This window comes from Antedon mediterranea, chromosome 10 (genome assembly GCF_964355755.1).
Source record: "Antedon mediterranea chromosome 10, ecAntMedi1.1, whole genome shotgun sequence".
In the NCBI taxonomy this organism is placed as follows: domain Eukaryota; kingdom Metazoa; phylum Echinodermata; class Crinoidea; order Comatulida; family Antedonidae; genus Antedon; species Antedon mediterranea.
The window spans coordinates 4429921-4456694 of NC_092679.1; positions in this window are offsets into that span (position 1 = coordinate 4429921).

The following is a 26774-nucleotide window of genomic DNA, read 5'->3' on the forward strand; positions in this document are numbered from 1 at the left end:
AGGCGAATATTAGGTTCTGCGCATGTCAATTATGCTATAGTAACCAGTTTTATCGGAAAATAAAAAGGCCTAAGTCAGTCAGTCAATCGCCTAAGTCAGTCAGTCAATCGCCTAAGTCAGTCAGTCAATTGCCTTAGTCAGTCAATCAATTGCCTAAGTCAGTCAGTCAGTCAATCGCCTAAGTCAGTCAATCAATCGCCTAAGTCAGTCACTCAATCGCCTAAGTCAGTCAATCGCCTAAGTCAGTCAATCAATCGCCTAAGTCAGTCAATCGCCTAAGTCAGTCAGTCGCCTAAGTCAGTAAGTCAATCGCCTAAGCCAGTGAATTACCTAAGTCAGTCAGTCATTCGCCTAAGTCAATCAGTCAATCGCCTAAGTCAGTCACTCAATCGCCTAAGTCAATCAGTCAATTGCCTAAGTCAGTCAATCGCCTAAGTCAGTCAGTCACCTAAGTCAGTCAGTCAATCGCCTAAGTCAGTCAGTCAATCGCCTAAGTCAGTCAGTCAATCGCCTAAGTCAGTCAATCGCCTAAGTCAGTCAGTCAATCGCCTCAGTCAGTCAATCGCCTAAGTCAGTCAGTCAGTCAATCCCCTCAGTCAGTCAATCGCCTAAGTCAGTCAGTCAATCGCCTCGGTCAGTCAATCAATCGCCTAAGTCAGTCAGTCAATCGCCTAAGTCAGTCAGTCAATTTCATTTCATTCATTTCATTTCATTTATTTTGTCTCATAGAAATCAATCGCCTAAGTCAGTCAATCAGTCAGTCAATTGCCTAAGTCAGTCAATCAGTCAATTGCCTAAGTCAGTCAGTCAATCGCCTAAGTCAGTCAGTAAGTCAATCGCCTAAATCAGTCAATCGCCTAAGTCAGTTAGTCAGTCAATCGCCTCAGTCAGTCAATCGCCTAAGTCAGTCAATCGCCTAAGTCAGTCAGTCAGTCAATCAATCGCCTCAGTCAGTCAATCGCCTAAGTCAGTCAGTCAGTCAATCTCCTCAGTCAGTCAATCGCCTAAGTCAGTCAGTCAATCGCCTCGGTCAGTCAATCGCCTAAGTCAGTCAGTCAATCGCCTAAGTCAGTCAGTCAATCGCCTAAGTCAGTCAGTCAATTTCATTTCATTCATTTCATTTCATTTATTTTATCTCATAAAAATCAATCGCCTAAGTCAGTCAATCGCCTAAGTCAGTCAGTCAATTTCTTTTCATTCATTTCATTTCATTTATTTTGTCTAATAAAACTCAATCGCCTAAGTCAGTCAATTGCCTAAGTCAGTCAATCAGTCAATTGCCTAAGTCAGTCTGTCAATCGCCTAAGTCAGTCAGTCAATCGCCTAAGTCAGTCAGTCAATTTCATTTCATTCATTTCATTTCATTTATTTGGTCTCATAAAAATCAATCGCCTAAGTCAGTCAATTGCCTAAGTCAGTCAATCGGTCAATTGCCTAAGTCAGTCAGTCAGTCAATCGCCTAAGTCAGTCAGTCAATCGCCTAAGTCAGTCAGTCAATCGCCTGAGTCAGTCAGTCAATCGCCTAAGTCAGTCAGTCAATCGCCTAAGTCAGTCAGTCAATCGCCTAAGTCAGTCAATCGCCTAAGTCAGTCAGTCAATCGCCTCAGTCAGTCAATCGCCTAAGTCAGTCAGTCAGTCAATCCCCTCAGTCAGTCAATCGCCTAAGTCAGTCAGTCAATCGCCTCGGTCAGTCAATCAATCGCCTAAGTCAGTCAGTCAATCGCCTAAGTCAGTCAGTCAATTTCATTTCATTCATTTCATTTCATTTATTTTGTCTCATAGAAATCAATCGCCTAAGTCAGTCAATTGCCTAAGTCAGTCAATCAGTCAGTCAATTGCCTAAGTCAGTCAATCAGTCAATTGCCTAAGTCAGTCAGTCAATCGCCTAAGTCAGTCAGTAAGTCAATCGCCTAAATCAGTCAATCGCCTAAGTCAGTTAGTCAGTCAATCGCCTCAGTCAGTCAATCGCCTAAGTCAGTCAATTGCCTAAGTCAGTCAGTCAGTCAATCAATCGCCTCAGTCAGTCAATCGCCTAAGTCAGTCAGTCAGTCAATCTCCTCAGTCAGTCAATCGCCTAAGTCAGTCAGTCAATCGCCTCGGTCAGTCAATCGCCTAAGTCAGTCAGTCAATCGCCTAAGTCAGTCAGTCAATTTCATTTCATTCATTTCATTTCATTTATTTTATCTCATAAAAATCAATCGCCTAAATCAGTCAATCGCCTAAGTCAGTCAGTCAATTTCTTTTCATTCATTTCATTTCATTTATTTTGTCTCATAAAAATCAATCGCCTAAGTCAGTCAATTGCCTAAGTCAGTCAATCAGTAAATTGCCTAAGTCAGTCTGTCAATCGCCTAAGTCAGTCAGTCAATCGCCTAAGTCAGTCAGTCAATTTCATTTCATTCATTTCATTTCATTTATTTGGTCTCATAAAAATCAATCGCCTAAGTCAGTCAATTGCCTAAGTCAGCCAATCGGTCAATTGCCTAAGTCAGTCAGTCAATCGCCTAAGTCAGTAAGTCAATCGCCTAAGTCAGTCAGACAATCGCCTGAGTCAGTCAGTCAATCGCCTAAGTCAGTCAGTCCGTCAATCGCCTAAGTCAGTCAGTCAGTCAATCAATCACCTAAGTCAGTCAGTCCGTCAATCGCCTAAGTCAGTCAGTCAGTCAATCAATCGCCTAAGTCAGTCAGTCAGTCAATCGCCTCAGTCAGTCAATCACCTAAGTCAGTCAATCGCCTAAGTCAGTCAGTCAGTCAATCAATCGCCTAAGTCAGTCAGTCAGTCAATCGCCTCAGTCAGTCAATCACCTAAGTCAGTCAGTCAGTCAATCAATCGCCTCAGTCAGTCAATCGCCTAAGTCAGTCAGTCAGTCAATCTCCTCAGTCAGTCAATCGCCTAAGTCAGCCAGTCAATCGCCTCGGTCATCCAATCGCCTAAGTCAGTCAGTCAATCGCCTAAGTAAGTCAGTCAATCGCCTAAGTCAGTCAGTCAATTTCATTTCATTCATTTCATTTCATTTATTTTGTCTCATAAAAATCAATGGCCTAAGTCAGTCAATTGCCTAAGTCAGTCAATCGGTCAATTGCCTAAGTCAGTCAGTCAATCGCCAAAGTCAGTCAGTCAATCGCCTAAGTCAGTCAGTCAATCGCCTGAGTCAGTCAGTCAATCGCCTAAGTCAGTCAGTCCGTCAATCGCCTAAGTCAGTAAGTCAATCGCCTAAGCCAGTGAATTACCTAAGTCAGTCAGTCATTCGCCTAAGTCAATCAGTCAATCGCCTAAGTCAGTCACTCAATCGCCTAAGTCAATCAGTCAATTGCCTATGTCAGTCAATCGCCTAAGTCAGTCAGTCACCTAAGTCAGTCAGTCAATCGCCTAAGTCAGTCAGTCAATCGCCTAAGTCAGTCAGTCAATCGCCTAAGTCAGTCAATCGCCTAAGTCAGTCAGTCAATCGCCTCAGTCAGTCAATCGCCTAAGTCAGTCAGTCAGTCAATCCCCTCAGTCAGTCAATCGCCTAAGTCAGTCAGTCAATCGCCTCGGTCAGTCAATCAATCGCCTAAGTCAGTCAGTCAATCGCCTAAGTCAGTCAGTCAATTTCATTTCATTCATTTCATTTCATTTATTTTGTCTCATAGAAATCAATCGCCTAAGTCAGTCAATTGCCTAAGTCAGTCAATCGGTCAGTCAATTGCCTAAGTCAGTCAATCAGTCAATTGCCTAAGTCAGTCAGTCAATCGCCTAAGTCAGTCAGTAAGTCAATCGCCTAAATCAGTCAATCGCCTAAGTCAGTCAGTCAGTCAATCAATCGCCTCAGTCAGTCAATCGCCTAAGTCAGTCAGTCAGTCAATCTCCTCAGTCAGTCAATCGCCTAAGTCAGTCAGTCAATCGCCTCGGTCAGTCAATCGCCTAAGTCAGTCAGTCAATCGCCTAAGTCAGTCAGTCAATCGCCTAAGTCAGTCAGTCAATTTCATTTCATTCATTTCATTTCATTTATTTTATCTCATAAAAATCAATCGCCTAAGTCAGTCAATCGCCTAAGTCAGTCAGTCAATTTCTTTTCATTCATTTCATTTCATTTATTTTGTCTAATAAAACTCAATCGCCTAAGTCAGTCAATTGCCTAAGTCAGTCAATCAGTCAATTGCCTAAGTCAGTCTGTCAATCGCCTAAGTCAGTCAGTCAATCGCCTAAGTCAGTCAGTCAATTTCATTTCATTCATTTCATTTCATTTATTTGGTCTCATAAAAATCAATCGCCTAAGTCAGTCAATTGCCTAAGTCAGTCAATCGGTCAATTGCCTAAGTCAGTCAGTCAGTCAATCGCCTAAGTCAGTCAGTCAATCGCCTAAGTCAGTCAGTCAATCGCCTGAGTCAGTCAGTCAATCGCCTAAGTCAGTCAGTCAATCGCCTAAGTCAGTCAGTCAATCGCCTAAGTCAGTCAATCGCCTAAGTCAGTCAGTCAATCGCCTCAGTCAGTCAATCGCCTAAGTCAGTCAGTCAGTCAATCCCCTCAGTCAGTCAATCGCCTAAGTCAGTCAGTCAATCGCCTCGGTCAGTCAATCAATCGCCTAAGTCAGTCAGTCAATCGCCTAAGTCAGTCAGTCAATTTCATTTCATTCATTTCATTTCATTTATTTTGTCTCATAGAAATCAATCGCCTAAGTCAGTCAATTGCCTAAGTCAGTCAATCAGTCAGTCAATTGCCTAAGTCAGTCAATCAGTCAATTGCCTAAGTCAGTCAGTCAATCGCCTAAGTCAGTCAGTAAGTCAATCGCCTAAATCAGTCAATCGCCTAAGTCAGTTAGTCAGTCAATCGCCTCAGTCAGTCAATCGCCTAAGTCAGTCAATCGCCTAAGTCAGTCAGTCAGTCAATCAATCGCCTCAGTCAGTCAATCGCCTAAGTCAGTCAGTCAATCTCCTCAGTCAGTCAATCGCCTAAGTCAGTCAGTCAATCGCCTCGGTCAGTCAATCGCCTAAGTCAGTCAGTCAATCGCCTAAGTCAGTCAGTCAATCGCCTAAGTCAGTCAGTCAATTTCATTTCATTCATTTCATTTCATTTATTTTATCTCATAAAAATCAATCGCCTAAGTCAGTCAATCGCCTAAGTCAGTCAGTCAATTTCTTTTCATTCATTTCATTTCATTTATTTTGTCTCATAAAAATCAATCGCCTAAGTCAGTCAATTGCCTAAGTCAGTCAATCAGTAAATTGCCTAAGTCAGTCTGTCAATCGCCTAAGTCAGTCAGTCAATCGCCTAAGTCAGTCAGTCAATTTCATTTCATTCATTTCATTTCATTTATTTGGTCTCATAAAAATCAATCGCCTAAGTCAGTCAATTGCCTAAGTCAGCCAATCGGTCAATTGCCTAAGTCAGTCAGTCAATCGCCTAAGTCAGTAAGTCAATCGCCTAAGTCAGTCAGACAATCGCCTGAGTCAGTCAGTCAATCGCCTAAGTCAGTCAGTCCGTCAATCGCCTAAGTCAGTCAGTCAGTCAATCAATCACCTAAGTCAGTCAGTCCGTCAATCGCCTAAGTCAGTCAGTCAGTCAATCAATCGCCTCAGTCAGTCAGTCAATCGCCTCAGTCAGTCAATCACCTAAGTCAGTCAATCGCCTAAGTCAGTCAGTCAGTCAATCAATCGCCTAAGTCAGTCAGTCAGTCAATCGCCTCAGTCAGTCAATCACCTAAGTCAGTCAGTCAGTCAATCAATCGCCTCAGTCAGTCAATCGCCTAAGTCAGTCAGTCAGTCAATCTCCTCAGTCAGTCAATCGCCTAAGTCAGCCAGTCAATCGCCTCGGTCATCCAATCGCCTAAGTCAGTCAGTCAATCGCCTAAGTAAGTCAGTCAATCGCCTAAGTCAGTCAGTCAATTTCATTTCATTCATTTCATTTCATTTATTTTGTCTCATAAAAATCAATCGCCTAAGTCAGTCAATTGCCTAAGTCAGTCAATCGGTCAATTGCCTAAGTCAGTCAGTCAATCGCCAAAGTCAGTCAGTCAATCGCCTAAGTCAGTCAGTCAATCGCCTGAGTCAGTCAGTCAATCGCCTAAGTCAGTCAGTCCGTCAATCGCCTAAGTCAGTCAGTCAGTCAATCAATCACCTAAGTCAGTCAGTCCGTCAATCGCCTAAGTCAGTCAGTCAGTCAATCAATCGCCTAGGTCAGTCAGTCAGTCAATCGCCTCAGTCAGTCAATCACCTAAGTCAGTCAATCGCCTAAGTCAGTCAGTCAATTGCCTAAGTCAGTCAATCAATTGCCTAAGTCAGTCAGTCAGTCAATCGCCTAAGTCAGTCAATCAATCGCCTAAGTCAGTCAGTCAGTCAATCTCCTCAGTCAGTCAATCGCCTAAGTCAGTCAGTCAATCGCCTCGGTCAGTCAATCGCCTAAGTCAGTCAGTCAATCGCCTAAGTCAGTCAGTCAATCGCCTAAGTCAGTCAGTCAATTTCATTTCATTCATTTCATTTCATTTATTTTATCTCATAAAAATCAATCGCCTAAGTCAGTCAATCGCCTAAGTCAGTCAGTCAATTTCTTTTCATTCATTTCATTTCATTTATTTTGTCTAATAAAAATCAATCGCCTAAGTCAGTCAATTGCCTAAGTCAGTCAATCAGTCAATTGCCTAAGTCAGTCTGTCAATCGCCTAAGTCAGTCAGTCAATCGCCTAAGTCAGTCAGTCAATTTCATTTCATTCATTTCATTTCATTTATTTGGTCTCATAAAAATCAATCGCCTAAGTCAGTCAATTGCCTAAGTCAGTCAATCGGTCAATTGCCTAAGTCAGTCAGTCAGTCAATCGCCTAAGTCAGTCAGTCAATCGCCTAAGTCAGTCAGTCAATCGCCTGAGTCAGTCAGTCAATCGCCTAAGTCAGTCAGTCCGTCAATCGCCTAAGTCAGTCAGTCAGTCAATCAATCACCTAAGTCAGTCAGTCCGTCAATCGCCTAAGTCAGTCAGTCAGTCAATCAATCGCCTAAGTCAGTCAGTCAGTCAATCGCCTCAGTCAGTCAATCACCTAAGTCAGTCAATCGCCTAAGTCAGTCAGTCAGTCAATCAATCGCCTCAGTCAGTCAATCGCCTAAGTCAGTCAGTCAGTCAATCAATCGCCTCAGTCAGTCAATCGCCTAAGTCAGTCAGTCAGTCAATCTCCTCAGTCAGTCAATCGCCTAAGTCAGTCAGTCAATCGCCTCGGTCAGTCAATCGCCTAAGTCAGTCAGTCAATCGCCTAAGTCAGTCAGTCAATTTCATTTCATTAATTTCATTTCATTTATTTTGTCTCATAAAAATCAATCGCCTCGGTCAGTCAATCGCCTAAGTCAGTCAGTCAATTTCTTTTCATTCATTTCACTTCATTTATTTTGTCTCATAAAAATCAATCGCCTAAGTCAGTCAATTGCCTAAGTCAGTCAATCAGTAAATTGCCTAAGTCAGTCTGTCAATCGCCTAAGTCAGTCAGTCAATCGCCTAAGTCAGTCAGTCAATTTCATTTCATTCATTTCATTTCATTTATTTGGTCTCATAAAAATCAATCACCTAAGTCAGTCAATTGCCTAAGTCAGCCAATCGGTCAATTGCCTAAGTCAGTCAGTCAATCGCCTAAGTCAGTAAGTCAATCGCCTAAGTCAGTCAGACAATCGCCTGAGTCAGTCAGTCAATCGCCTAAGTCAGTCAGTCCGTCAATCGCCTAAGTCAGTCAGTCAGTCAATCAATCACCTAAGTCAGTCAGTCCGTCAATCGCCTCAGTCAGTCAGTCAGTCAATCAATCGCCTAAGTCAGTCAGTCAGTCAATCGCCTCAGTCAGTCAATCACCTAAGTCAGTTAATCGCCTAAGACAGTCAGTCAGTCAATCAATCGCCTAAGTCAGTCAGTCAGTCAATCGCCTCAGTCAGTCAATCACCTAAGTCAGTCAGTCAGTCAATCAATCGCCTCAGTCAGTCAATCGCCTAAGACAGTCAGTCAGTCAATCTCCTCAGTCAGTCAATCGCCTAAGTCAGCCAGTCAATCGCCTCGGTCATCCAATCGCCTAAGTCAGTCAGTCAATCGCCTAAGTAAGTCAGTCAATCGCCTAAGTCAGTCAGTCAATTTCATTTCATTCATTTCATTTCATTTATTTTGTCTCATAAAAATCAATCGCCTAAGTCAGTCAATTGCCTAAGTCAGTCAATCGGTCAATAGCCTAAGTCAGTCAGTCAATCGCCAAAGTCAGTCAGTCAATCGCCTAAGTCAGTCAGTCAATCGCCTGAGTCAGTCAGTCAATCGCCTAAGTCAGTCAGTCCGTCAATCGCCTAAGTCAGTCAGTCAGTCAATCAATCACCTAAGTCAGTCAGTCCGTCAATCGCCTAAGTCAGTCAGTCAGTCAATCAATCGCCTAAGTCAGTCAGTCAGTCAATCGCCTCAGTCAGTCAATCACCTAAGTCAGTCAATCGCCTAAGTCAGTCAGTCAATTGCCTAAGTCAGTCAATCAATTGCCTAAGTCAGTCAGTCAGTCAATCGCCTAAGTCAGTCAATCAATCGCCTAAGTCAGTCACTCAATCGCCTAAGTCAGTCAATCGCGTAAGTCAGTCAATCAATCGCCTAAGTCAGTCAATCGCCTAAGTCAGTCAGTCGCCTAAGTCAGTAAGTCAATCGCCTAAGCCAGTGAATTACCTAAGTCAGTCAGTCATTCGCCTAAGTCAATCAGTCAATCGCCTAAGTCAGTCACTCAATCGCCTAAGTCAATCAGTCAATTGCCTAAGTCAGTCAATCGCCTAAGTCAGTCAGTCACCTAAGTCAGTCAGTCAATCGCCTAAGTCAGTCAGTCAATCGCCTAAGTCAGTCAGTCAATCGCCTAAGTCAGTCAGTCAATCGCCTAAGTCAGTCAATCGCCTAAGTCAGTCAGTCAATCGCCTCAGTCAGTCAATCGCCTAAGTCAGTCAGTCAGTCAATCCCCTCAGTCAGTCAATCGCCTAAGTCAGTCAGTCAATCGCCTCGGTCAGTCAATCAATCGCCTAAGTCAGTCAGTCAATCGCCTAAGTCAGTCAGTCAATTTCATTTCATTCATTTCATTTCATTTATTTTGTCTCATAGAAATCAATCGCCTAAGTCAGTCAATTGCCTAAGTCAGTCAATCAGTCAGTCAATTGCCTAAGTCAGTCAATCAGTCAATTGCCTAAGTCAGTCAGTCAATCGCCTAAGTCAGTCAGTAAGTCAATCGCCTAAATCAGTCAATCGCCTAAGTCAGTTAGTCAGTCAATCGCCTCAGTCAGTCAATCGCCTAAGTCAGTCAATCGCCTAAGTCAGTCAGTCAGTCAATCAATCGCCTCAGTCAGTCAATCGCCTAAGTCAGTCAGTCAGTCAATCTCCTCAGTCAGTCAATCGCCTAAGTCAGTCAGTCAATCGCCTCGGTCAGTCAATCGCCTAAGTCAGTCAGTCAATCGCCTAAGTCAGTCAGTCAATCGCCTAAGTCAGTCAGTCAATTTCATTTCATTCATTTCATTTCATTTATTTTATCTCATAAAAATCAATCGCCTAAGTCAGTCAATCGCCTAAGTCAGTCAGTCAATTTCTTTTCATTCATTTCATTTCATTTATTTTGTCTCATAAAAATCAATCCCCTAAGTCAGTCAATTGCCTAAGTCAGTCAATCAGTCAATTGCCTAAGTCAGTCTGTCAATCGCCTAAGTCAGTCAGTCAATCGCCTAAGTCAGTCAGTCAATTTCATTTCATTCATTTCATTTCATTTATTTGGTCTCATAAAAATCAATCGCCTAAGTCAGTCAATTGCCTAAGTCAGTCAATCGGTCAATTGCCTAAGTCAGTCAGTCAGTCAATCGCCTAAGTCAGTCAGTCAATCGCCTAAGTCAGTCAGTCAATCGCCTGAGTCAGTCAGTCAATCGCCTAAGTCAGTCAGTCCGTCAATCGCCTAAGTCAGTCAGTCAGTCAATCAATCACCTAAGTCAGTCAGTCCGTCAATCGCCTAAGTCAGTCAGTCAGTCAATCAATCGCCTAAGTCAGTCAGTCAGTCAATCGCCTCAGTCAGTCAATCACCCAAGTCAGTCAATCGCCTAAGTCAGTCAGTCCGTCAATCGCCTAAGTCAGTCAGTCAATCGCCTAAGTCAGTCAGTCAATTTCATTTCATTCATTTCATTTCATTTATTTTATCTCATAAAAATCAATCGCCTAAGTCAGTCAATCGCCTAAGTCAGTCAGTCAATTTCTTTTCATTCATTTCATTTCATTTATTTTGTCTCATAAAAATCAATCGCCTAAGTCAGTCAATTGCCTAAGTCAGTCAATCAGTCAATTGCCTAAGTCAGTCTGTCAATCGCCTAAGTCAGTCAGTCAATCGCCTAAGTCAGTCAGTCAATTTCATTTCATTCATTTCATTTCATTTATTTGGTCTCATAAAAATCAATCGCCTAAGTCAGTCAATTGCCTAAGTCAGTCAATCGGTCAATTGCCTAAGTCAGTCAGTCAGTCAATCGCCTAAGTCAGTCAGTCAATCGCCTCAGTCAGTCAATCACCTAAGTCAGTCAATCGCCTAAGTCAGTCAGTCCGTCAATCGCCTAAGTCAGTCAGTCAGTCAATCAATCACCTAAGTCAGTCAGTCCGTCAATCGCCTAAGTCAGTCAGTCAGTCAATCAATCGCCTAAGTCAGTCAGTCAGTCAATCGCCTCAGTCAGTCAATCACCTAAGTCAGTCAATCGCCTAAGTCAGTCAGTCAGTCAATCAATCGCCTCAGTCAGTCAATCGCCTAAGTCAGTCAATCGCCTAAGTCAGTCAGTCAATCAATCGCCTCAGTCAGTCAATCGCCTAAGTCAGTCAGTCAGTCAATCTCCTCAGTCAGTCAATCGCCTAAGTCAGTCAGTCAATCGCCTCGGTCAGTCAATCGCCTAAGTCAGTCAGTCAATCGCCTAAGTCAGTCAGTCAATTTCATTTCATTCATTTCATTTCATTTATTTTGTCTCATAAAAATCAATCGCCTTGGTCAGTCAATCGCCTAAGTCAGTCAGTCAATTTCTTTTCATTCATTTCATTTCATTTATTTTGTCTCATAAAAATCAATCGCCTAAGTCAGTCAATTGCCTAAGTCAGTCAATCAGTAAATTGCCTAAGTCAGTCTGTCAATCGCCTAAGTCAGTCAGTCAATCGCCTAAGTCAGTCAGTCAATTTCATTTCATTCATTTCATTTATTTGGTCTCATAAAAATCAATCGCCTAAGTCAGTCAATTGCCTAAGTCAGCCAATCGGTCAATTGCCTAAGTCAGTCAGTCAATCGCCTAAGTCAGTAAGTCAATCGCCTAAGTCAGTCAGACAATCGCCTGAGTCAGTCAGTCAATCGCCTAAGTCAGTCAGTCCGTCAATCGCCTAAGTCAGTCAGTCAGTCAATCAATCACCTAAGTCAGTCAGTCCGTCAATCGCCTCAGTCAGTCAGTCAGTCAATCAATCGCCTAAGTCAGTCAGTCAGTCAATCGCCTCAGTCAGTCAATCACCTAAGTCAGTTAATCGCCTAAGACAGTCAGTCAGTCAATCAATCGCCTAAGTCAGTCAGTCAGTCAATCGCCTCAGTCAGTCAATCACCTAAGTCAGTCAGTCAGTCAATCAATCGCCTCAGTCAGTCAATTGCCTAAGTCAATCAGTCAGTCAATCTCCTCAGTCAGTCAATCGCCTAAGTCAGTCAGTCAATCGCCTCGGTCATCCAATCGCCTAAGTCAGTCAGTCAATCGCCTAAGTCAGTCAGTCAATCGCCTAAGTCAGTCAGTCAATTTCATTTCATTCATTTCATTTCATTTATTTTGCCTCATAAAAATCAATCGCCTAAGTAAGTCAATTGCCTAAGTCAGTCAATCGGTCAATTGCCTAAGTCAGTCAGTCAATCGCCAAAGTCAGTCAGTCAATCGCCTAAGTCAGTCAGTCAATCGCCTGAGTCAGTCAGTCAATCGCCTAAGTCAGTCAGTCAGTCAATCAATCGCCTCAGTCAGTCAATCGCCTAAGTCAGTCAGTCAGTCAATCTCCTCAGTCAGTCAATCGCCTAAGTCAGTCAGTCAATCGCCTAAGTCAGTCAGTCAATCGCCTAAGTCAGTCAGTCAATCGCCTAAGTCAGTCAGTCAATCGCCTAAGTCAGTCAGTCAATTTCATTTCATTCATTTCATTTCATTTATTTTGTCTCATAGATATCAATCGCCTAAGTCAGTCAATCGCCTAAGTCAGTCAGTCAATTTCTTTTCATTCATTTCATTTCATTTATTTTGTCTCATAAAAATCAATCACCTAAGTCAGTCAATTGCCTAAGTCAGTCAATCAGTCAATTGCCTAAGTCAGTCTGTCAATCGCCTAAGTCAGTCAGTCAATCGCCTAAGTCAGTCAGTCAATTTCATTTCATTCATTTCATTTCATTTATTTGGTCTCATAAAAATCAATCGCCTAAGTCAGTCAATTGCCTAAGTTAGTCAATCGGTCAATTGCCTAAGTCAGTCAGTCAATCGCCTAAGTCAGTCAGTCAATTTTATTTCATTCATTTCATTTCATTTATTTGGTCTCATAAAAATCAATCGCCTAAGTCAGTCAATTGCCTAAGTCAGCCAATCGGTCAATTGCCTAAGTCAGTCAGTCAATCGCCTAAGTCAGTAAGTCAATCGCCTAAGTCAGTCAGACAATCGCCTGAGTCAGTCAGTCAATCGCCTAAGTCAGTCAGTCCGTCAATCGCCTAAGTCAGTCAGTCAATCAATCACCTAAGTCAGTCAGTCCGTCAATCGCCTCAGTCAGTCAGTCAGTCAATCAATCGCCTAAGTCAGTCAGTCAGTCAATCGCCTCAGTCAGTCAATCACCTAAGTCAGTTAATCGCCTAAGACAGTCAGTCAGTCAATCAATCGCCTAAGTCAGTCAGTCAGTCAATCGCCTCAGTCAGTCAATCACCTAAGTCAGTCAGTCAGTCAATCAATCGCCTCAGTCAGTCAATTGCCTAAGTCAGTCAGTCAGTCAATCTCCTCAGTCAGTCAATCGCCTAAGTCAGTCAGTCAATCGCCTCGGTCATCCAATCGCCTAAGTCAGTCAGTCAATCGCCTAAGTCAGTCAGTCAATCGCCTAAGTCAGTCAGTCAATTTCATTTCATTCATTTCATTTCATTTATTTTGCCTCATAAAAATCAATCGCCTAAGTAAGTCAATTGCCTAAGTCAGTCAATCGGTCAATTGCCTAAGTCAGTCAGTCAATCGCCAAAGTCAGTCAGTCAATTGCCTAAGTCAGTCAGTCAATCGCCTGAGTCAGTCAGTCAATCGCCTAAGTCAGTCAGTCAGTCAATCAATCGCCTCAGTCAGTCAATCGCCTAAGTCAGTCAGTCAGTCAATCTCCTCAGTCAGTCAATCGCCTAAGTCAGTCAGTCAATCGCCTAAGTCAGTCAGTCAATCGCCTAAGTCAGTCAGTCAATCGCCTAAGTCAGTCAGTCAATTTCATTTCATTCATTTCATTTCATTTATTTTGTCTCATAGATATCAATCGCCTAAGTCAGTCAATCGCCTAAGTCAGTCAGTCAATTTCTTTTCATTCATTTCATTTCATTTATTTTGTCTCATAAAAATCAATCACCTAAGTCAGTCAATTGCCTAAGTCAGTCAATCAGTCAATTGCCTAAGTCAGTCTGTCAATCGCCTAAGTCAGTCAGTCAATCGCCTAAGTCAGTCAGTCAATTTCATTTCATTCATTTCATTTCATTTATTTGGTCTCATAAAAATCAATCGCCTAAGTCAGTCAATTGCCTAAGTTAGTCAATCGGTCAATTGCCTAAGTCAGTCAGTCAATCGCCTAAGTCAGTCAGTCAATTTTATTTCATTCATTTCATTTCATTTATTTGGTCTCATAAAAATCAATCGCCTAAGTCAGTCAATTGCCTAAGTCAGTCAATCGGTCAATTGCCTAAGTCCATCAGTCAATCGCCTAAGTCAGTCAGTCAGTCAATCCCCTCAGTCAGTCAATCGCCTAAGTCAGTCAGTCAATCGCCTCGGTCAGTCAATCAATCGCCTAAGTCAGTCAGTCAATCGCCTAAGTCAGTCAGTCAATTTCATTTCATTCATTTCATTTCATTTATTTTGTCTCATAGAAATCAATCGCCTAAGTCAGTCAATTGCCTAAGTCAGTCAATCAGTCAATTGCCTAAGTCAGTCAGTCAATCGCCTAAGTCAGTCAGTAAGTCAATCGCCTAAATCAGTCAGTCAATTGCCTAAGTCAGTCAATCGCCTAAGTCAGTCAGTCAATCTCCTCAGTAAGCCAATCGCCTAAGTCAGTCAGTCAATTGCCTCGGTCAGTCAATCGCCTAAGTCAGTCAGTCAATCGCCTAAGTCAGTCAGTCAATCGCCTAAGTCAGTCAGTCAATTTCATTTCATTCATTTCATTTCATTTATTTTATCTCATAAAAATCAATCGCCTAAGTCAGTCAATCGCCTAAGTCAGTCAGTCAATTTCTTTTCATTCATTTCATTTCATTTATTTTGTCTCATAAAAATCAATCGCCTAAGTCAGTCAATTGCCTAAGTCAGTCAATCAGTCAATTGCCTAAGTCAGTCTGTCAATCGCCTAAGTCAGTCAGTCAATCGCCTAAGTCAGTCAGTCAATTTCATTTCATTCATTTCATTTCATTTATTTGGTCTCATAAAAATCAATCGCCTAAGTCAGTCAATTGCCTAAGTCTGTCAATCGGTCAATTGCCTAAGTCAGTCAGTCAGTCAATCGTTTAAGTCAGTCAGTCAATCGCCTAAGTCAGTCAGTCAATCGCCTGAGTCAGTCAGTCAATCGCCTAAGTCAGTCAGTCCGTCAATCGCCTAAGTCAGTTAGTCAGTCAATCAATCACCTAAGTCAGTCAGTCCGTCAATCGCCTAAGTCAGTCAGTCAATCGCCTAAGTCAGTCAGTCAATTTCATTTCATTTCATTTATTTTATCTCATAAAAATCAATTGCCTAAGTCAGTCAATCGCCTAAGTCAGTCAGTCAATTTCTTTTCATTCATTTCATTTCATTTATTTTGTCTCATAAAAATCAATCGCCTAAGTCAGTCAATTGCCTAAGTCAGTCAATCAGTCAATTGCCTAAGTCAGTCTGTCAATCGCCTAAGTCAGTCAGTCAATCGCCTAAGTCAGTCAGTCAATTTCATTTCATTCATTTCATTTCATTTATTTGGTCTCATAAAAATCAATCGCCTAAGTCAGTCAATTGCCTAAGTCAGTCAATCGGTCAATTGCCTAAGTCAGTCAGTCAGTCAATCGCCTAAGTCAGTCAGTCAATCGCCTAAGTCAGTCAGTCAGTCAATCGCCTAAGTCAGTCAGTCCGTCAATCGCCTAAGTCAGTCAGTCAGTCAATCAATCACCTAAGTCAGTCAGTCCGTCAATCGCCTAAGTCAGTCAGTCAGTCAATCAATCGCCTAAGTCAGTCAGTCAGTCAATCGCCTCAGTCAGTCAATCACCTAAGTCAGTCAATCGCCTAAGTCAGTCAGTCCGTCAATCGCCTAAGTCAGTCAGTCAATCGCCTAAGTCAGTCAGTCAATTTCATTTCATTCATTTCATTTATTTTATCTCATAAAAATCAATCGCCTAAGTCAGTCAATCGCCTAAGTCAGTCAGTCAATTTCTTTTCATTCATTTCATTTCATTTATTTTGTCTCATAAAAATCAATCGCCTAAGTCAGTCAATTGCCTAAGTCAGTCAATCGCCTAAGTCAGTCAGTCAATCGCCTAAGTCAGTCAGTCAATCGCCTAAGTCAGTCAGTCAATTGCCTAAGTCAGTCAATCGCCTAAGTCAGTCAGTCAATCGCCTCAGTCAGTCAATCGCCTAAGTCAGTCAGTCAGTCAATCCCCTCAGTCAGTCAATCGCCTAAGTCAGTCAGTCAATCGCCTCGGTCAGTCAATCAATCGCCTAAGTCAGTCAGTCAATCGCCTAAGTCAGTCAGTCAATTTCATTTCATTCATTTCATTTCATTTATTTTGTCTCATAGAAATCAATCGCCTAAGTCAGTCAATTGCCTAAGTCAGTCAATCAGTCAATTGCCTAAGTCAGTCAGTCAATCGCCTAAGTCAGTCAGTAAGTCAATCGCCTAAATCAGTCAGTCAATTGCCTAAGTCAGTCAATCGCCTAAGTCAGTCAGTCAGTCAATCTCCTCAGTAAGCCAATCGCCTAAGTCAGTCAGTCAATTGCCTCGGTCAGTCAATCGCCTAAGTCAGTCAGTCAATCGCCTAAGTCAGTCAGTCAATCGCCTAAGTCAGTCAGTCAATCGCCTAAGTCAGTCAGTCAATTTCATTTCATTCATTTCATTTCATTTATTTTATCTCATAAAAATCAATCGCCTAAGTCAGTCAATCGCCTAAGTCAGTCAGTCAATTTCTTTTCATTCATTTCATTTCATTTATTTTGTCTCATAAAAATCAATCGCCTAAGTCAGTCAATCAGTCAATTGCCTAAGTCAGTCTGTCAATCGCCTAAGTCAGTCAGTCAATCGCCTAAGTCAGTCAGTCAATTTCATTTCATTCATTTCATTTCATTTATTTGGTCTCATAAAAATCAATCGCCTAAGTCAGTCAATTGCCTAAGTCTGTCAATCGGTCAATTGCCTAAGTCAGTCAGTCAGTCAATCGTTTAAGTCAGTCAGTCAATCGCCTAAGTCAGTCAGTCAATCGCCTGAGTCAGTCAGTCAATCGCCTAAGTCAGTCAGTCCGTCAATCGCCTAAGTCAGTCAGTCAGTCAATCAATCACCTAAGTCAGTCAGTCCGTCAATCGCCTAAGTCAGTCAGTCAATCGCCTAAGTCAGTCAGTCAATTTCATTTCATTCATTTCATTTCATTTATTTTATCTCATAAAAATCAATTGCCTAAGTCAGTCAATCGCCTAAGTCAGTCAGTCAATTTCTTTTCATTCATTTCATTTCATTTATTTTGTCTCATAAAAATCAATCGCCTAAGTCAGTCAATTGCCTAAGTCAGTCAATCAGTCAATTGCCTAAGTCAGTCTGTCAATCGCCTAAGTCAGTCAGTCAATCGCCTAAGTCAGTCAGTCAATTTCATTTCATTCATTTCATTTCATTTATTTGGTCTCATAAAAATCAATCGCCTAAGTCAGTCAATTGCCTAAGTCAGTCAATCGGTCAATTGCCTAAGTCAGTCAGTCAGTCAATCGCCTAAGTCAGTCAGTCAATCGCCTAAGTCAGTCAGTCAGTCAATCGCCTAAGTCAGTCAGTCCGTCAATCGCCTAAGTCAGTCAGTCAGTCAATCAATCACCTAAGTCAGTCAGTCCGTCAATCGCCTAAGTCAGTCAGTCAGTCAATCAATCGCCTAAGTCAGTCAGTCAGTCAATCGCCTCAGTCAGTCAATCACCTAAGTCAGTCAATCGCCTAAGTCAGTCAGTCCGTCAATCGCCTAAGTCAGTCAGTCAATCGCCTAAGTCAGTCAGTCAATTTCATTTCATTCATTTCATTTCATTTATTTTATCTCATAAAAATCAATCGCCTAAGTCAGTCAATCGCCTAAGTCAGTCAGTCAATTTCTTTTCATTCATTTCATTTCATTTATTTTGTCTCATAAAAATCAATCGCCTAAGTCAGTCAATTGCCTAAGTCAGTCAATCAGTCAATTGCCTAAGTCAGTCTGTCAATCGCCTAAGTCAGTCAGTCAATCGCCTAAGTCAGTCAGTCAATTTCATTTCATTCATTTCATTTCATTTATTTGGTCTCATAAAAATCAATCGCCTAAGTCAGTCAATTGCCTAAGTCAGTCAATCGGTCAATTGCCTAAGTCAGTCAGTCAGTCAATCGCCTAAGTCAGTCAGTCAATCGCCTCAGTCAGTCAATCACCTAAGTCAGTCAATCGCCTAAGTCAGTCAGTCCGTCAATCGCCTAAGTCAGTCAGTCAGTCAATCAATCACCTAAGTCAGTCAGTCCGTCAATCGCCTAAGTCAGTCAGTCAGTCAATCAATCGCCTAAGTCAGTCAGTCAGTCAATCGCCTCAGTCAGTCAATCACCTAAGTCAGTCAATCGCCTAAGTCAGTCAGTCAGTCAATCAATCGCCTCAGTCAGTCAATCGCCTAAGTCAGTCAATCGCCTAAGTCAGTCAGTCAGTCAATCTCCTCAGTCAGTCAATCGCCTAAGTCAGTCAGTCAATCGCCTCGGTCAGTCAATCGCCTAAGTCAGTCAGTCAATCGCCTAAGTCAGTCAGTCAATCGCCTAAGTCAGTCAGTCAATTTCATTTCATTCATTTCATTTCATTTATTTTGTCTCATAAAAATCAATCGCCTCGGTCAGTCAATCGCCTAAGTCAGTCAGTCAATTTCTTTTCATTCATTTCATTTCATTTATTTTGTCTCATAAAAATCAATCGCCTAAGTCAGTCAATTGCCTAAGTCAGTCAATCAGTAAATTGCCTAAGTCAGTCTGTCAATCGCCTAAGTCAGTCAGTCAATCGCCTAAGTCAGTCAGTCAATTTCATTTCATTCATTTCATTTCATTTTTTTGGTCTCATAAAAATCAATCGCCTAAGTCAGTCAATTGCCTAAGTCAGCCAATCGGTCAATTGCCTAAGTCAGTCAGTCAATCGCCTAAGTCAGTAAGTCAATCGCCTAAGTCAGTCAGACAATCGCCTGAGTCAGTCAGTCAATCGCCTAAGTCAGTCAGTCCGTCAATCGCCTAAGTCAGTCAGTCAGTCAATCAATCACCTAAGTCAGTCAGTCCGTCAATCGCCTCAGTCAGTCAGTCAGTCAATCAATCGCCTAAGTCAGTCAGTCAGTCAATCGCCTCAGTCAGTCAATCACCTAAGTCAGTTAATCGCCTAAGACAGTCAGTCAGTCAATCAATCGCCTAAGTCAGTCAGTCAGTCAATCGCCTCAGTCAGTCAATCACCTAAGTCAGTCAGTCAGTCAATCAATTGCCTCAGTCAGTCAATTGCCTAAGTCAGTCAGTCAGTCAATCTCCTCAGTCAGTCAATCGCCTAAGTCAGTCAGTCAATCGCCTCGGTCATCCAATCGCCTAAGTCAGTCAGTCAATCGCCTAAGTCAGTCAGTCAATCGCCTAAGTCAGTCAGTCAATTTCATTTCATTCATTTCATTTCATTTATTTTGTCTCATAAAAATCAATCACCTAAGTCAGTCAATTGCCTAAGTCAGTCAATCGGTCAATTGCCTAAGTCAGTCAGTCAGTCAATCGCCTAAGTCAGTCAGTCAATCGTCTAAGTCAGTCAGTCAATCGCCTGAGTCAGTCAGTCAATCGCCTAAGTCAGTCAGTCCGTCAATCGCCTAAGTCAGTCAGTCAGTCAATCAATCACCTAAGTCAGTCAGTCCGTCAATCGCCTAAGTCAGTCAGTCAGTCAATCAATCGCCTAAGTCAGTCAGTCAGTCAATCGCCTCAGTCAGTCAATCACCTAAGTCAGTCAATCGCCTAAGTCAGTCAGTCCGTCAATCGCCTAAGTCAGTCAGTCAATCGCCTAAGTCAGTCAGTCAATTTCATTTCATTTCATTTATTTTATCTCATAAAAATCAATCGCCTAAGTCAGTCAATCGCCTAAGTCAGTCAGTCAATTTCTTTTCATTCATTTCATTTCATTTATTTTGTCTCATAAAAATCAATCGCCTAAGTCAGTCAATTGCCTAAGTCAGTCAATCAGTCAATTGCCTAAGTCAGTCTGTCAATCGCCTAAGTCAGTCAGTCAATCGCCTAAGTCAGTCAGTCAATTTCATTTCATTCATTTCGTTTCATTTATTTGGTCTCATAAAAATCAATCGCCTAAGTCAGTCAATTGCCTAAGTCAGTCAATCGGTCAATTGCCTAAGTCAGTCAGTCAGTCAATCGCCTAAGTCAGTCAGTCAATCGCCTCAGTCAGTCAATCACCTAAGTCAGTCAATCGCCTAAGTCAGTCAGTCCGTCAATCGCCTAAGTCAGTCAGTCAGTCAATCAATCACCTAAGTCAGTCAGTCCGTCAATCGCCTAAGTCAGTCAGTCAGTCAATCAATCGCCTAAGTCAGTCAGTCAGTCAATCGCCTCAGTCAGTCAATCACCTAAGTCAGTCAATCGCCTAAGTCAGTCAGTCAGTCAATCAATCGCCTCAGTCAGTCAATCGCCTAAGTCAGTCAATCGCCTAAGTCAGTCAGTCAGTCAATCTCCTCAGTCAGTCAATCGCCTAAGTCAGTCAGTCAATCGCCTCGGTCATTCAATCGCCTAAGTCAGTCAGTCAATCGCCTAAGTCAGTCAGTCAATCGCCTAAGTCAGTCAGTCAATTTCATTTCATTCATTTCATTTCATTTATTTTGTCTCATAAAAATCAATCGCCTCGGTCAGTCAATCGCCTAAGTCAGTCAGTCAATTTCTTTTCATTCATTTCATTTCATTTATTTTGTCTCATAAAAATCAATCGCCTAAGTCAGTCAATTGCCTAAGTCAGTCAATCAGTAAATTGCCTAAGTCAGTCTGTCAATCGCCTAAATCAGTCAGTCAATCGCCTAAGTCAGTCAGTCAATTTCATTTCATTCATTTCATTTCATTTATTTGGTCTCATAAAAATCAATCGCCTAAGTCAGTCAATTGCCTAAGTCAGCCAATCGGTCAATTGCCTAAGTCAGTCAGTCAATCGCCTAAGTCAGTAAGTCAATCGCCTAAGTCAGTCAGACAATCGCCTGAGTCAGTCAGTCAATCGCCTAAGTCAGTCAGTCCGTCAATCGCCTAAGTCAGTCAGTCAGTCAATCAATCACCTAAGTCAGTCAGTCCGTCAATCGCCTCAGTCAGTCAGTCAGTCAATCAATCGCCTAAGTCAGTCAGTCAGTCAATCGCCTCAGTCAGTCAATCACCTAAGTCAGTTAATCGCCTAAGACAGTCAGTCAGTCAATCAATCGCCTAAGTCAGTCAGTCAATCAATCGCCTCAGTCAGTCAATTGCCTAAGTCAGTCAGTCAGTTAATCTCCTCAGTCAGTCAATCGCCTAAGTCAGTCAGTCAATCGCCTCGGTCATCCAATCGCCTAAGTCAGTCAGTCAATCGCCTAAGTCAGTCAGTCAATCGCCTAAGTCAGTCAGTCAATTTCATTTCATTCATTTCATTTCATTTATTTTGTCTCATAAAAATCAATCGCCTAAGTCAGTCAATTGCCTAAGTCAGTCAATCGGTCAATTGCCTAAGTCAGTCAGTCAATCGCCAAAGTCAGTCAGTCAATCGCCTAAGTCAGTCAGTCAATCGCCTGAGTCAGTCAGTCAATCGCCTAAGTCAGTCAGTCCGTCAATCGCCTAAGTCAGTCAGTCAGTCAATCAATCACCTAAGTCAGTCAGTCCGTCAATCGCCTAGGTCAGTCAGTCAATCAATCGCCTAAGTCAGTCAGTCAGTCAATCGCCTCAGTCAGTCAATCACCTAAGTCAGTCAATCGCCTAAGTCAGTCAGTCAGTCAATCAATCGCCTCAGTCAGTCAATCGCCTAAGTCAGTCAATCGCCTCAGTCAGTCAGTCAGTCAATCAATCTCCTCAGTCAGTCAATCGCCTAAGTCAGTCAGTCAGTCAATCTCCTCAGTCAGTCAATCGCCTAAGTCAGTCAGTCAATCGCCTAAGTCAGTCAGTCAATCGCCTAAGTCAGTCAGTCAATCGCCTAAGTCAGTCAGTCAATCGCCTAAGTCAGTCAGTCAATTTCATTTCATTCATTTCATTTCATTTATTTTGTCTCATAAAAATCAATCGCCTAAGTCAGTCAATCGCCTAAGTCAGTCAGTCAATTTCTTTTCATTCATTTCATTTCATTTATTTTGTCTCATAAAAATCAATCACCTAAGTCAGTCAATTGCCTAAGTCAGTCAATCAGTCAATTGCCTAAGTCAGTCTGTCAATCGCCTAAGTCAGTCAGTCAATCGCCTAAGTCAGTCAGTCAATTTCATTTCATTCATTTCATTTCATTTATTTGGTCTCATAAAAATCAATCGCCTAAGTCAGTCAATTGCCTAAGTCAGTCAATCGGTCAATTGCCTAAGTCAGTCAGTCAATCGCCTAAGTCAGTCAGTCAATTTTATTTCATTCATTTCATTTCATTTATTTGGTCTCATAAAAATCAATCGCCTAAGTCAGTCAATTGCCTAAGTCAGTCAATCGGTCAATTGCCTAAGTCCGTCAGTCAATCGCCTAAGTCAGTCAGTCAATCGCCTAAGTCAGTCAGTCAATCGCCTGAGTCAGTCAGTCAATCGCCTAAGTCAGTCAGTCCGTCAATCGCCTAAGTCAGTCAGTCAGTCAATCACCTAAGTCAGTCAGTCCGTCAATCGCCTAAGTCAGTCAGTCAGTCAATCAATCGCCTAAGTCAGTCAGTCAGTCAATCGCCTCAGTCAGTCAATCACCTAAGTCAGTCAATCGCCTAAGTCAGTCAGTCAGTCAATCAATCGCCTAAGTCAGTCAGTCAGTCAATCACCTCAGTCAGTCAATCACCTAAGTCAGTCAATCGCCTAAGTCAGTCAGTAAGTCAATGGCCTAAGTCTGTTAATCGCCTAAGTCAGTCAGTAAGTCAATCGCCTAAATCAGCCAGTCAGTCAATCGCCTCAGTCAGTCAATCGCCTAAGTCAGTCAATCGCCTAAGTCAGTCAGTCAGTCAGTCAGTCAATCGCCTCAGTCAGTCAATCGCCTAAGTCAGTCAGTAAGTCAATCGCTTCAGTCAGTCAGTCAATCGCCTAAGTCAGTCAGTCAATTTCATTTTATTTCATTTCATTCATTTCATTTCATTTATTTTGTCTCATAAAAATACAATATAAAAAAACATGGACATGAACAAGATGAGATAGGATTCCTGTCAATCGCCTAAGTGAGTCAATCGCCTAAGTCAGTCAATCAATCGCCTAAGTCAGTCAATCAGTCAATTGTCTAAGTCAATCAATTGCCTAAGTCAATCAATCAGTCAATCGCCTTAGTCAGAAAGTCAATCACCTAAGTCAGTCAATCAATCGCTTAAGTGAGTCAGTCAATCGCCTAAGTCAGTCAGTCAATCGCCTAAGTCAGTCAGTCAATCGCCTAAGTCAGTCAGTCAATCGCCTAAGTCAGTCAATTGCCTAAGTCAGTCAATTGCCTAAGTCAGTCAGTCAGTCGCCTAAGTCAGTCAGTCAGTCGCCTAAGTCAGTCAGTCAGTCGCCTAAGTCAGTCAGTCAATCGCCTAAGTCAGTCAGTCAATCGCCTAAGTCAGTCAGTCATTCGCCTAAGTCAGTCAGTGAACCGCCTAAGTCAGTCAGTCAATCGCCTAAGTCCGTCAGTCAATCACCTAAGTCCGTCAGTCAATCGCCTAAGTCCGTCAGTCAATCACCTAAGTCAGTCAGTCGCATAAAATCAGTCAGTCAATTGCCTAAGTCAGTCAGTCAATCAGTCAATTGCCTAAGTCACTCAATCGCCTAAGTCAGTCAATCGCCTAAGTCAGTCAGTCAATCAGTCAATTGCCTAAGTCAGTCAATCGCCTAAGTCAGTCAGTCAATCGCCTAAGTCAGTCAGTCATTCGCTTAAGTCAGTCAGTCAATCGCCTAAGTCAGTGATCAGTCAATCAATCGCCTAAGTCAGTCAATCAATCAATCACCAATTTCAATTCATTCATTTCATTTCATTTATTTTGTCTCATAAAAATCAATCGCCTAAGTCAGTCAATTGCCTAAGTCAGTCAATCAGTCAGTCAATTGCCTAAGTCAGTCAATCAGTCAATTGCCTAGGTCAGTCAGTCAATCGCCTAAGTCAGTCAGTAAGTCAATCGCCTAAATCAGTCAATCGCCTAAGTCAGTTAGTCAGTCAATCGCCTGAGTCAGTCAATCGCCTAGGTCAGTCAATCACCTAAGTCAGTCAGTCAGTCAATCAATCGCCTCAGTCAGTCAATCGCCTAAGTCAGTCAGTCAGTCAATCTCCTCAGTCAGTCAATCTCCTCAGTCAGTCAATCGCCTAAGTCAGTCAGTCAATCGCCTCGGTCAGTCAATCGCCTAAGTCATTCAGTCAATCGCCTAAGTCAGTCAGTCAATTTCATTTCATTCATTTCATTTCATTTATTTGGTCTTATAAAAATCAATCGCCTAAGTCAGTCAATTGCCTAAGTCAGTCAATCGGTCAATTGCCTAAGTCAGTCAGTCAATCGCCTAAGTCAGTCAGTCAATCGCCTAAGTCAGTCAGTCAATCGCCTGAGTCAGTCAGTCAATCGCCTAAGTCAGTCAGTCCGTCAATCGCCTAAGTCAGTCAGTCAGTCAATCAATCACCTAAGTCAGTCAGTCCGTCAATCGCCTAAGTCAGTCAGTCAGTCAATCAATCGCCTAAGTCAGTCAGTCAGTCAATCACCTCAGTCAGTCAATCACCTAAGTCAGTCAATCGCCAAAGTCAGTCAGTCAGTCAATCAATCGCCTCAGTCAGTCAATCGCCTAAGTCAGTCAGTCAGTCAATCAATCGCCTCAGTCAGTCAATCGCCTAAGTCAGTCAGTCAGTCAATCTCTTCAGTCAGTCAATCGCCTAAGTCAGTCAGTTAATCGCCTCGGTCAGTCAATCGCCTAAGTCAGTCAGTCAATCGCCTAAGTCAGTCAGTCAATCGCCTAAGTCAGTCAGTCAATTTCATTTCATTCCTTTCATTTCATTTATTTTGTCTCATAAAAATCAATCGCCTAAGTCAGTCAATCGTCTAAGTCAGTCAGTCAATTTCTTTTCATTCATTTCATTTCATTTATTTTGTCTCATAAAAATCAATCGCCTAAGTCAGTCAATTGCCTAAGTCAGTCAATCAGTCAATTGCCTAAGTCAGTCTGTCAATCGCCTAAGTCAGTCAGTCAATCGCCTAAGTCAGTCAGTCAATTTCATTTCATTCATTTCATTTCATTTATTTGGTCTCATAAAAATCAATCGCCTAAGTCAGTCAATTGCCTAAGTCAGTCAATCGGTCAATTGCCTAAGTCAATCAGTCAATCGCCTAAGTCAGTCAGTCAATCGCCTGAGTCAGTCAGTCAATCGCCTAAGTCAGTCAGTCAATCGCCTAAGTCAGTCAGTCATTCGCCTAAGTCAGTCAGTCAATCGCCTAAGTCAGTGATCAGTCAATCAATCGCCTAAGTCAGACAATCAATCAATCGCCTAAGTCCGTCAGTCAATCACCTAAGTCAGTCAGTCAATCGCCTAAGTCAGTCAGTCAATCGCCTAAGTCAGTCACTCAATCGCCTAAGTCAGTCACTCAATCGCCTAAGTCAGTCAATCGCCTAAGTCAGTCAGTCAATCGCCTAAGTCAGTCAGTCAATCGCCTAAGTCAGTCAGTCAATCGCCTAAGTCAGTCAGTCAATTGCCTAAGTCAGTCAGTAAGTCAATCGCCTAAGTCAGTCAATCGCCTAAGTCAGTCAGTCAGTCAATCGCCTCAGTCAGTCAATTGCCTAAGTCAGTCAGTCAATCGCCTTAAGTCAGTCAGTAAGTCAATCGCCTAAATCAGTCAGTCAGTCAATCGCCTCAGTCAGTCAATCGCCTAAGTCAGTCAGTCAATCGCCTAAGTCAGTCAGTAAGTCAATCGCCTAAATCAGTCAGTCAGTCAATCGCCTCAGTCAGTCAATCGCTTAAGTCAGTCAGTCATACAATCGCCTCAGTCAGTCAATCGCCTAAGTCAGTCAATTGCCTAAGTCAGTAAATCAGTCAATTGCCAAAGTCAGTCAGTCAATCGCCTAAGTTAGTCAGTCAATCGCCTAAGTCAGTCAGTCAATCGCCTAAGTCAGTCAGTCATTCGCCTAAGTCAGTCAGTCAATCGCCTAAGTCAGTCAGTCAATCAATCGCCTAAGTCAGTCAATCAATCGCCTAAGTCAGTCAGTCAATCGCCTAAGTTAGTCAGTCAATCGCCTAAGTCAGTCAGTCAATCACCGAAGTCAGTCAGTCAATCGCCTAAGTCAGTCAGTCAATTGCCTAAGTCAGTCACTCAATCGCCTAAGTCAGTCAATCGCCTAAGTCAGTCAGTCAATCGCCTAAGTCAGTCAGTCAATCGCCTAAGTCAGTAAGTCAATCGCCTAAGTCAGTCAATCGCCTCAGTCAGTCAATCGCCTAAGTCAGTCAATCGCCTAAGTCAGTCAGTCAATCGCCTCAGTCAGTCAATCGCCTAAGTCAGTCAGTCAATCGCCTCGGTCAGCCAATCGCCTAAGTCAGTCAGTCAATCGCCTAAGTCAGTCAGTCAATCGCCTAAGTCAGTCAGTCAATCGCCTAAGTCAGTCAGTCAATTTCATTTCATTCATTTCATTTCATTTATTTTGTCTCATAAAAATACAATATAAAAAAACATGGACATGAACAAGATGAGACAGGATTCCTGTCAATCGCCTAAGTCACTCAATCGCCTAAGTTAGTCAATCGCCTAAGTGAGTCAGTCAATCGCCTAAGTGAGTCAGTCAATCGCCTAAGTCAGTCAGTCAATCGCCTAAGTTAGTCAATCAATCGCCTAAGTCAGTCAGTCAGTCAATCGCCTAAGTCAGTCAGTCAATCGCCTAAATCAGTCAGTCAATCGCCTAAGTCAGTCATTCAATCGCCTAAGTCAGTCAGTCAATCGCCTAAGTTAGTCAATCAGTCAATTGCCTAAGTAAATCAATCGCCTAAGTCAATAAATCATTCAATCGCCTAAGTCAATCAATTGCCTAAGTCAATCAATCAGTCAATCGCCTAAGTCAATCAATCAGTCAATCGCCTAAGTCAGTCAATCGCCTAAGTCAGTAAATTGCCTAAGTCAGTCAATTAGGCAATTGCCTAATTCAGTCAATCGCCTAAGTCAGTCAATTGCCTAAGTCAGTAAATCAGTCAATTGCCTAAGTCAGTCAGTCAATCGCCTAAGTTAGTCAGTCAATCGCCTAAGTCAGTCAGTCAATC